The sequence below is a fragment of the Eleutherodactylus coqui genome, chromosome 8 (genome assembly GCF_035609145.1).
Source record: "Eleutherodactylus coqui strain aEleCoq1 chromosome 8, aEleCoq1.hap1, whole genome shotgun sequence".
Classification (NCBI taxonomy): Eukaryota; Metazoa; Chordata; class Amphibia; order Anura; family Eleutherodactylidae; genus Eleutherodactylus; species Eleutherodactylus coqui.
The window spans coordinates 85,737,186-85,747,834 of NC_089844.1; the positions used below are offsets into that span (position 1 = coordinate 85,737,186).

At 41.8% G+C, this 10,649-nt stretch overlaps 1 protein-coding gene across 1 annotated transcript in view; it reads right to left on the minus strand.

The window, feature by feature from the left end:
* The window catches only part of TANK (TRAF family member associated NFKB activator), a 197,314-nt gene extending 187,205 nt beyond the window's left edge, over positions 1–10,109 (minus strand). Inside the window, exons 1-2 of the mRNA XM_066575945.1 lie at positions 9,785–10,109; positions 688–734 (exon numbers count right to left, since the gene is read on the minus strand). The gene's annotated coding sequence lies outside the window, so the exon portion shown is untranslated. The remainder of the gene's footprint in view (positions 1–687; positions 735–9,784) is intronic.
* Between the last annotated feature and the right edge of the window lie 540 nt (positions 10,110–10,649).

The window sequence follows — 10,649 nt, forward strand, 5'->3', positions numbered from 1 at the left end:
ACATCACTTCATTATACGAGACCATTACAGAAGAGATGGAACATATAATCCCTTACAACAAGCCATTCAGAAATACTAAAAGGACTATTACCCAGTCCCCTATCCTGCAGTCCCACTAATGCCACCGCCTTGACCTGAAAATCCATCTACTTTCTTGGAAAACACGTGTTGTCATAAAGGGAAACCACAATTCTCTGTTATGCTAGTTTTAAATAACCTTTAATGTTACAAGTAATTGTTTTCCCCGGCAGCCAAGTTTTGCAAAGCAAACTGCTTTCAAGGTCTATGACTCTATAGCTTAACACATCTTTTTCCCCTCTGAATGTGCCTGCAAAGAACGCTGCTTAGGTGTATTTTATTGTTCATTTAATTGTGCATTTAAGCTTGAAGAATCAATGTTATCACGCACAGCCACTACAGACTGCCATCCATTTCACACATTTTGATGAATAGGCAACAACTCAAGAGGCAGTTGAGCTGCATAATGTTATTCTCTAATACTAGCACCACTTGTAACTAAATAGCCTTGGTTATATTTCAGGCAGCCTTAATTTATTCTCAATAGGCTGTGGAATAAAAGTGTTTATATATTTTAAAAAGTGTCAAGCGGAAGAGAAAAATGCTACAAATATATCATAATATTGCCGTACTGGGACGTGAGTTAGAACGAGGAGATGCTTGTATTACCTTGTCAGCATCTTTTCTTCATAGATGTGTCAACTCAACCTGATGACCTGCAAGATATCAAAAAGAAAGAAAGTGTTTCCCTTTAATTAAAGCTACATGTTTAGCATTTATAAACTTATTATATAAGGTAATTAAGGGGTTATACATTGATTATCCTCATACAAAATGTTCAGAGTATTTTTTATTTTATTTTACCAGTCTTTTATCATTTGCAGTTGTTTGTCCTAGGTCTGTGCAGAGCATATCCATATGTGGTGTACATGGACATAAATATGTCCTTACAAGATGAAAATATACCACAAATGCAAATAGGACAAACACGGATAGACAAAAAGTATACATTTATTTCATATAAATGGAGATCACACTAATGGCATACAGTCATACCTCTACTTTGGTCGTCTTCTTCTTTCACCAGTTTCCAGTTTCACCAATTCTTCAGCACAGGATTGCCCCTCTACTTATGTTGCCTGTGGCCGCCAGCTCACGTGACCTTGCTGTCCAATCACACCCATTTATGGATTGCTTCAATCACAGCCATACAGGGATGAATGGCTGTGATTGGAGCATCCAGCGCTGACTGTAATTGGCTGAGCGAGCGGTCACTCAGCCAACTGAGCCAATCAGAGCAATCTCTTACTGGGAGGCGGGAATTCAATCCTCGTCACTAGCAACAAATGCTTTGTCAGCTTGACAAGCATCCGGCAGCAGTCCAGAAGCTCGGAAAGCAATGATTGGGGCCTCGACAGCACCTGAAAGGTGAGTATTTTTTTTTCTCCCAGGTAGAGTAGCTAGGGCAGTTAGCACTGCCGAAAACGCGGTACCAAATTGTGCCACATTTTCAGCAGCGCTGAAACCGCTGCCCATTCATTACAATGGGCCACGCAGGGCCGAAAAACACTTGCATGGACAGCCCTATTGAAATGCATGGGAGCATTGTACAGCGCTTAGCACTGAGCTGAAAAAGCAGCGCTAAACGCTGTACAAAAATGTAGTTTGGTGGGTTTTTTTGAATGTCTAGAACGAATTAATTGGATATACATTGATTCCTATGGAAATAATTGTCTTGAGTTTCATTGGTTTCAAGTTTGGCAGATTGCGTTTGGACAGATTACCAACGAAACTAGAGGTTTGACTGTATGAGGAACAAAATGGAAGAACTGACCCTGATCTTATGGTTACGAAAAACCGTACCTAAAAGAGAAGTAATCATAATTATAAGGACAGGGTACATGATGTAATAAGACTCCAGCTTATAGGTAAATAAACAGACAGACTTAACAGAGGTGCAGGACTGGACCAGGTGCTGTCTATAAGGCCAAAAACACCTACAGACAGAGTGTACAGAAAAAAATCAGACAGGGTTCAAAGCAGTAGTCAGACATAAGTCAGACATGATTCAGACATGAGTCAGACATGACAGCTGACTCAGTTCAGGAGTCAGGCACAGCATCTGACTTGGGTAAGGAGTCAGACATGACATTTGACTGGGTTCAGGAGCCAGACATGTATCAGGCATGAGACAGACAGGATTCAGACATGAGTGCGACAGGATTTAGACAGATGACTGACATAAGTCAGGCAGGATATAAACCAGACTGGAGAATAACTGGTGTCATCTGAGAGAAGGGTCCAGAATACATGTGCACAGACAAATAGTGATTGTCTAGCTGGGCTAATCCACCCCACAGCCAACCAAATCAACCTAACACCTCTAGTGAAGTGCTCCTGTTGGTGCCTAGCACCAGCATGACAGCGATCACACACCAAAGTTGTAACAGTATGTATAGCTCTGTGTCATTTACTACCAGTCCACCATCAAGACTGGTGGTGTTTTCATCTTACCTGCACTCATTAGAAGCTCTTCTACCAGTCTAGAACGCTAGCAACCCATTTAATACTGAGTGTAGTGAGATATCAGTATTCTACTCAGTCTGAGATAATCTCTTGGGTTCTTTTAAATGGTTGCTGGTCTTTCATCTAAGGGGCATTTCTTTGTGTGACCAATTTAAGATCCCGGCAAATGTAATTTAATTGTTGAAGGATAGCTACTATCAATCTCTATCACTCTCTGTATGTAGGAGAGGAAAAGAAAAAAAAACACATGATCTCAGTTTGGAGAAAAAAAATCAACAAGAACTCATATTTACTAGGTCAAAAAATCTATCAACAATTTTCTCAACTTGAGCTTCTATGTTGATTCTCCTACTGAGGTAGTTGTGTTATTTTTGGGTCTGTAGTCCTAAAGATACCAAACTACACATGGTCAGAGCCTACCTACTATTTGCTGATAAACAGCTTTTTCAGTGCTTTTGAGTTGGCGTTATAAGCCCATCATTTTATATGTTTGTGAAATAAAAGCTATATTTTAAGAGAACTTCCCAGTGAAAAAAATGTATAGACCCTCATAAACAGACAGTGTACAGGACCCTATTTTATCCTATTCCATAACCCAGGGCGTTTTGTCTCTCTCAGAACTTATCAGGGTTTTTCGTTTGAAACATCTATATCTTTATCACACATGACCATTGATGTCAGCCACAAAGCGACAAACGATGGGATTAAATAAACTAAGACACACCTCCTTTCTAAATCTGTCAATCTCAGACCAATTACGAATTTCTATGTATCCTCATATTATTGGCCATCATTATCTTGAGGATAGGTCCTCAACAGGTATTTTACCCTGGAAAACCCCTTTTAAGATGCATATCAATTATGTTGCAACTTATTTTCAGTGATACAAGATTAACCTTAATTTTGATACTCTGTAGCGATATAAGTCACACTATTAGCAGTTTGCTGTGCCATACCAATTGGTATACCATGTAAGTATATGTACAACTACACAAATAACACACCAGCCTGTATGTAAGATTCTCATGTAGAACAATACAAATGTCAGAGAAGTTCAAAAATATCCTTATCAAGGTAAGACGTCCCTAATCGACCACTGGTCCAAACCAACCACATACCCTCTACCTCTACTTATTAGGTTACTGCCCAAAGTGCGTGATACTGTGCTGTCCTCTACTCTTGGTTACAATGGACTTCAAGTAAGAGTATTCCAAAGTGACTGTACATTCCTTAAGGAAATTCTGAGACTGGGACTATTAAACTTTTCCAATAAATTTCTTTTTTTCATAGGAGCTCTGCTGTCAGCCACTTAATGATACAAATGTTAATTTTCATGAGCCCTGAAAGCTCCAGCCTGGCATAAGCTCAGATATTACACATCTCTTGCCAGCACAGCAAACAGTTCTGTATTTAATAAAAGGAATAGTTTTCAGTTAAAGTGTGGATGACAGATTCACTTTAATATGATTGATCAGTAATACTTTTGTATTCCGTGTGATGTATTGTTTTGTATCTTAATTCAGTGACAATTGCTTGCAGAGTACAAATGTTACCACTTGTTATATCCAGTAAGACCATTAATCTTCTTAGACAGAGATGAGTTAAAGTATTCGGTTATTTTTGTGATTTATACAATTTTTTTTTTTGCCTGAGTTGAAAATCTCAACTAAATTACAAGGATGGAGATCTGCTGCTATAAACAGTAAAAACAAGGGAGACATTTACTATTTGATTTCCAGGTTCTATTGTTGTGGCCTAAAAGCACCACAATTGTTGTAAAGTTTTCAACATTTTTTTATGCGTACCACTTTCTAAAGTGGGTGAGGTTGATAAGTAAGAAGTATGGCCAACAATATCCCGACAAATATATTAAAGAGGTATTCCAGGCTTTTACAACTGATGACCTATCCCCCCAGATAAGTCATTAAAGCCATTAGTAGTTAATTGATGGGAGTCTGTTGCTTGGGATCCCTACTGATTATCTCATCATCTGGTCCAGACGTGTTCACCAGTGATCAGGGCAGGAAGTGTACTAGCCGGCTTCACTCCCATTGAAATAAACAGGAGCGCTGCCTCCTATTACACTTCCTGCTCCTCATTACAGTTAGGACCGGACATCCAGATGATGAATTCCAGCCCCGCTGCACTGACTGTGAGCCGACCGATCAGCTGATTGGTGGGGATCACAAGTGACAAACTCCCATTGATTATTTACTGATGTCCTATCCAGGGGAGCGGTCATCAATAGTAAAATCCCAAATACCTCTTTTTAAGTTTAAAGTCAGAAAATGTAGCAAAAATCAATATAAATCTATGCCGTTTTGTAGTATAGCAGGACATGGGAGATATGGATTGGAGCATGGTTCTATATCCTCATATGTTCTAGGTCTCTTCCGCAAGGTGTTTTAGGTAAAGATGTTCAGCTAAATACTTATATTGACAAGTGTATTAGGAACCTACTCAACTGCTCTTTTGCCACCGTTGCTTGAGCTTGCATTGGCAAGACAGTCGGGAAGCCCATGCACATGACGAAGCTACATAAGAAATTCAAGAAAGAGACAGCTTAAAAGTCCTTTTATACAATATAATTGGCTCTCACAGATGAATGTGCCTCAATCAGATTAGCACTCATCTATCAGGCCTTTACACTGGCTGATTTAGGCTCTATAAAGTGGACAAATAATTGTTCATACAAACATTCATCCCCATAGAGTTTCCCTATTGTTGGCAGTTAGAGATGAGCGAGCGTACTCGGTAAGGACAGATACTTGAGCGAGTATCGTCCTTACCGAGTACCTGCCTGCTCCCCTGCAAAGATTCAGGTGCCGGCATGGGTGAGCGCTGTGTTGCGGGAGTGAGCAGGAGGGAGTGAGCAGGAGGGAGTGGGGGAGGGGGGGGGAGAGAGATCTCCCTCCCATTCTTCCCCGCTCTCCCCTGCTGCTCCCCTCTCCCCGCCGGCACCCGAATCTTTGCGAGCGAGCAGGCAGGTACTCGGTAAGGACGATACTCGCTCGAGTATCTGTCCTTACCGAGTATGCTCGCTCATCTCTATTGGCAGTACAATCTGAGTTCACACACAAAGATGTGCTGCTGACAATGATGACTTTTTGTGCCATGTAAAAGAGGCACTCACTTCCACAATGAATGAGCATTTACATGTTTATTGGATGATAAGCGACACCTTCCCAAGGCCCAATCATGGCGCAAATAAATGTTCCTAGGAAATTTTTACTCTATTATTGGGCCATGTGAAAGCAGCTTAAAGGTGATCTATCAGCTTAAACAATCTGTATAAACTGCAGGCATCATATTATAGAGCAGGAGGAGCTGAGCAGATTGATATATAGTTTTATGAGGAAAGATTCAGTATAACTTGTGTCTCAAACATTTAAACCTTTGCTAATTCTGAGCTGTTCTATCACTGATTGACAGCTGTACATACAGGGGGAGCTGTCAATCACTGATAGCTCCGCCCACCGGACTGTTCAGCTCAGATTGAGAAGAGGTTGAAATGAATGAAATACAAGTTATACTGAATCTTTTCCCATGAAATTATATATCAATCTGCTCAGCTCCTCCTGATCTATAAATCATGCCTGCATTTTGGATACCATGTTGAAGACGACAATTTACCTTTAAGACATCAATGATTTGATTAGTCAATAAATTAATCAATTCACTGCGCAACAAATTTAAAAAAAATCATAACAGAAAGTAATTGATATGTTTTTGTAAAATTAAAACCTGCTGATTTACACTAGTAACATTGACTACTCACAGCACGTCTCACTTCATATTACAAACCATTTCCTTTACTTAAGATGATAACAGTTTGGCCGTGCCGTAATATTACTATTTTACTATTTTTAGTGGAAAATGCTGCTTGGATCTTGACTTCCTCCTGTGAGAAACATTATTTTTCCTCTGTAAAAACCAGCAAAAGTAGCCCATCATATTCAGATTGTACTTCCCTTTGTAACGGTCTTCAATGACCTAGATGTCTTGGTGGCAGCGTTCCCTTTGTTAATCACTGACAGGGAAAGAAATCTATATGTGAATGAAATCTTTATGTGAATGAAGAAAGTGCTCTTATTTTCACCAAATCTTTATTATCATCAGATTTCTTCTTGCCAAGAAACCCATCTACAACCACTCTGAAGGAGAGCCTTGCTTCCAGTTCCTAATTAGTCAGCTTCATTTCAAATAGGGGGTTTCTCTGGACAGCTCTGATTTGTGGACTGTTAAAAACTTCTTAGTTTATTTTAGCATCGCTTAATTTAGAGACCTTCTGAGTTAGATATCGGAAACCTTGTGAATCTTTCTTCAAAGCCTTCACAAAATTCTTCATCAGACCTACCTTGATGTGCAGAGGTGGTAAGTATACATTGTTCGTGTTGACAAGAGGAATTTGTTTGACATTCATCTTTCCCGGCACATACTCATCTCTTGTAGGCCACTGAGTTCTTGAATAATGACTTCCAGTGGCACGGCTATCCCATAAGCAAAGGGAGGAACATAGATTTGGTGAACCAGCTCTACATGCCCATCAATAAGCCAATAACTTTTAGATCACCGCAGACACTCCAACAATATTTGTCAAACTTCATAGCAGCTAAAATTGTCTTCATACAGTCATGAGATTCCTTCATATCAACAGCATATAAAGCGATACTAAAAGCTTGATATTGCCATTATGAATTAAAACCACTGTCAGGCTTGCCTTTGACAAATCAATGAAGAGTCTCAATTCTGCACTGTCATGACTGTAGCCAAGTTCAATCATAAGATTGTCAATGCCTATGCAATAACAAAAACAGTCCTTTGTGGCACAGAATTTTGGTAGAGTTTCACTACCTTTTCTGTACATGCTAATCTGTGTACCTATTGCCAAGAGATTCCACTCATTTAGATGAGAGACTAAGAGCTCGGCTTTATCCTTTGTCAAGTTTAGATCACGGACCAAATCATTGAGCTCCGATTGAAATTGTGAGCAATTTCACAGTATTCTTCTTCATCAGTAACAGACGGAAATGACTGAGAATCTACGTTGCTTTCTTTGACTTTATCAGGCAGATCAGGAATAGGTAATCTGGTGACATGAGACACAGGTTTTATTATAGAAGGTATATCTGGATACAGAATGTTATCTTTCTGTTTACTGGAGAAACCTTTGGTATTTGTCTTGCAGAAATAGCAGTCAGTATGGTGGTCTCTTTGTTCTCACCATACCATCGGAATAGCGAATGGTGTTCTACTCTTGCCTTTCAGCCACTGTGTGAGATGAGTGTTACATGACCCACAGATGTTGTGCAGTGCCACTTCTTATCTTGGTCACCAAGCTTTATTCCCAAATGCTTGTGATAGATCCACTTAACCAAGGATGTTATTTTCTTTCACTGTGTCTTTGTTGTGAGCTGTCCGCAGACATAGCAGAAATTGTCTGGGTTGTTCAGACATCCGCATCCACAGCCATATTGCTATTACATTTTGAAAACTAGTCCCAGTCTAACCAATGACTTGTAAAACCATAGTTCATTAATTACAATGTACTGGTGGATGATCCGCAGCATTTCTGCCACGTGGAAACATACCCTATATGTTACATAAACCTACCCTTATAGTGTTCCGTCAGCGCACGGTATGTAACAAAGATTGCTAAATAGCGAATAATAGCTTTTGTTCTTTTTATTAAGCAAGGTTAGTAGGGAGCCTACTGGATTATTTGTAGAGGCATAGTTCCAAAAAATAAAGTACAACGGCAATTGGATTACATTATTCCATATAACTGGAAAACCTTACGTGGCAGAAAATAATGGATACTATATTTGAATTTAGCACACTAAAGTTACTATAAGCTGCCTATCTGCTTATCTGTTACAAAAATTGTGTTGCACAGTTAGGCCTCAGTCACACGGGCGTTTTTTCACGCGATTTGCGCATCGCATGACGGATGCGCATGCGCAAATCGCGTGACCGGCGCCGAAAAATCGGCCGAAAAATCGCCCGAAAATCTGCTCCTAGCCGCGTTTCATTTGAAACGGGCCGGAGCTGTCCAGCGCATTGCATTCAATGGAGCCGGCAATACAGCCGCCTCCATTGAATGCAAGCGCTGCGGGCGAGTGTGGGATGAATTGTCGGGAAGGGGTTAAATATATCACCCCTTCCCTGCAATGCATCCTGAAAAGTGAAAAAATACAAAAAAATGTATGTACTTACCTGCTCCTGGCAGCCGGAGATCCCCGCGGCCGTCCTGCAGTGGGTGTGAAGGGGGTGTGACTCAGGCTTGCCCCTGATTGGCTCAGCGCTGAGCCAATCAGAGGCAAGTCTCAGTCACACCCATTCATGAATTCATGAATGGGTGTGACTGAGATCAGCCTCTGATTGGCTCAGGCTGAGCCAATCAAAGGCAAGCCTGAGTCACACCCCCTTCACACCCACTGCAGGACGGCCGCTGGGATCTCCGGCTGCCGGGAGCAGGTGAATACATCCTTTTTTTTTATTTTTTCACTTTTCAGGATGCATTGCAGGGAAGGGGTTATATATTTAACCCCTTCCCGACAATTAACCCCGCGCACGCCGGCAGCCCATTGCTTTCAATGGAGCGGCTGTATTGCTGCTCCATTGAATTCAATGGGCAAACATCGTTCTTCTCTGCCACAGCTGTTCCAGCTGTGGCAGAGAAGAATGATTTGTCTTCTATATGTTCCCAATGGGGTCGGCGCTGCTGCCGCCGGCCCCATTGAGCGCATATAGAGAAGAGAACAGGAATCGCAGATCGCAGATAGGTGCGATCTGCGATTTCTGTTCTCTAATTTATCGGACGAGCGCATAAAAAGCGCTCATGTGTCCGATACCATTGCAAAACAATGGTTTTAAAAAATCGCCGGACGCATGCGCAAATCACGGCAATAAACGCCCGTGTGACTGAGCCCTCATGCTTAAACCTGATTAAAGATATTCTTCTATTTTATGTATATAGTTTCTATGCAGACCTATGTGTCTCCATAGTTACAGACTGCAAGCAAACTCTGGGTAGTCTGAACTTCGAGTCATGTGTTCTTCTTTCCATCATTCCCTTTTTCCACTGTCTACAGGTTTGTTTGCAGTCTATAGCCATGGAAACAAATAGTATATAGCATGAATATAGTGAAATAGGCGTACCAGCAGTTGAAAGTAATGGCAGGGCCATTTTTTGATGTCTGGGGTCAGGGGAGGGGGCGAACATAGCTTTTGCACTCACCAGTTATTGAATGCGGGGTAGTGGCGGTATCTGAGGTAGGAAACCTCTGCTAGAATATGTGATTGCAAGGTTTTCCGGCCTTGTTGCTTTGCATCTAAAGGAGGAATCCACTCCATTATCCCGTGCAGTTCAAAAACAACTTTGTTCAAACAGATGGACTTTTCTTTCTCTCGGGGCTGGAACAGGAACAGGTTTAGTTGCTGCGGTAGTCAAGTCTTTATCACTACTCAAGAGTAGTGGATAACTCAGAGCCGTAGGACCCAACACTTGTCCGGAGTAGTATTTTCCCAAGCCTGTGAGGAGGGCAGAACCTGCTCGTTCTTCTCCTAGCTCACACTGGAAACTGCAACTTTTGAACTTTCACAGTGCCTTGTTTTTATCTCTCAGAGGGTGTTGCATGGCAATGCCTGAACCCGCCTTCCCTGCCCGCGGCATCTAATCACCTACCTGTGCTCAAGCCCTGAAGGCTCTTCAGTACTTAACCCCTTAACGACCAGCCCATAGTGTTTTTACGTCCTCCCGAAGTGGGCTCTATTCTCTGAGGACGTAAAAACATGCTTCCTGCAGAGAATAATGCCCCTCGGGCTGTGGACGTGACAGCTCCATGCTGTCGGTGTCCGCAGGTAGCTGACAGCATGGAGCTGTCATCCCGGGCTGTTCGGACACCCCCCCGGCATTGCGATCGGCGCTATGCAATGGATAGCGCCGATCGCAAAAAAAGTAAATAAAAGTACACAAAAGTTAAAGATTCAGCTGCTCTGATGGATCGGATCCATCGGAACAGCTGAAATTACTCACCCAGGTCCGGCACGCTGCTCCCCGCTCTCCTGCCGCTCCGGGGCCCGAAGCCGGTCTTCTGCGCATG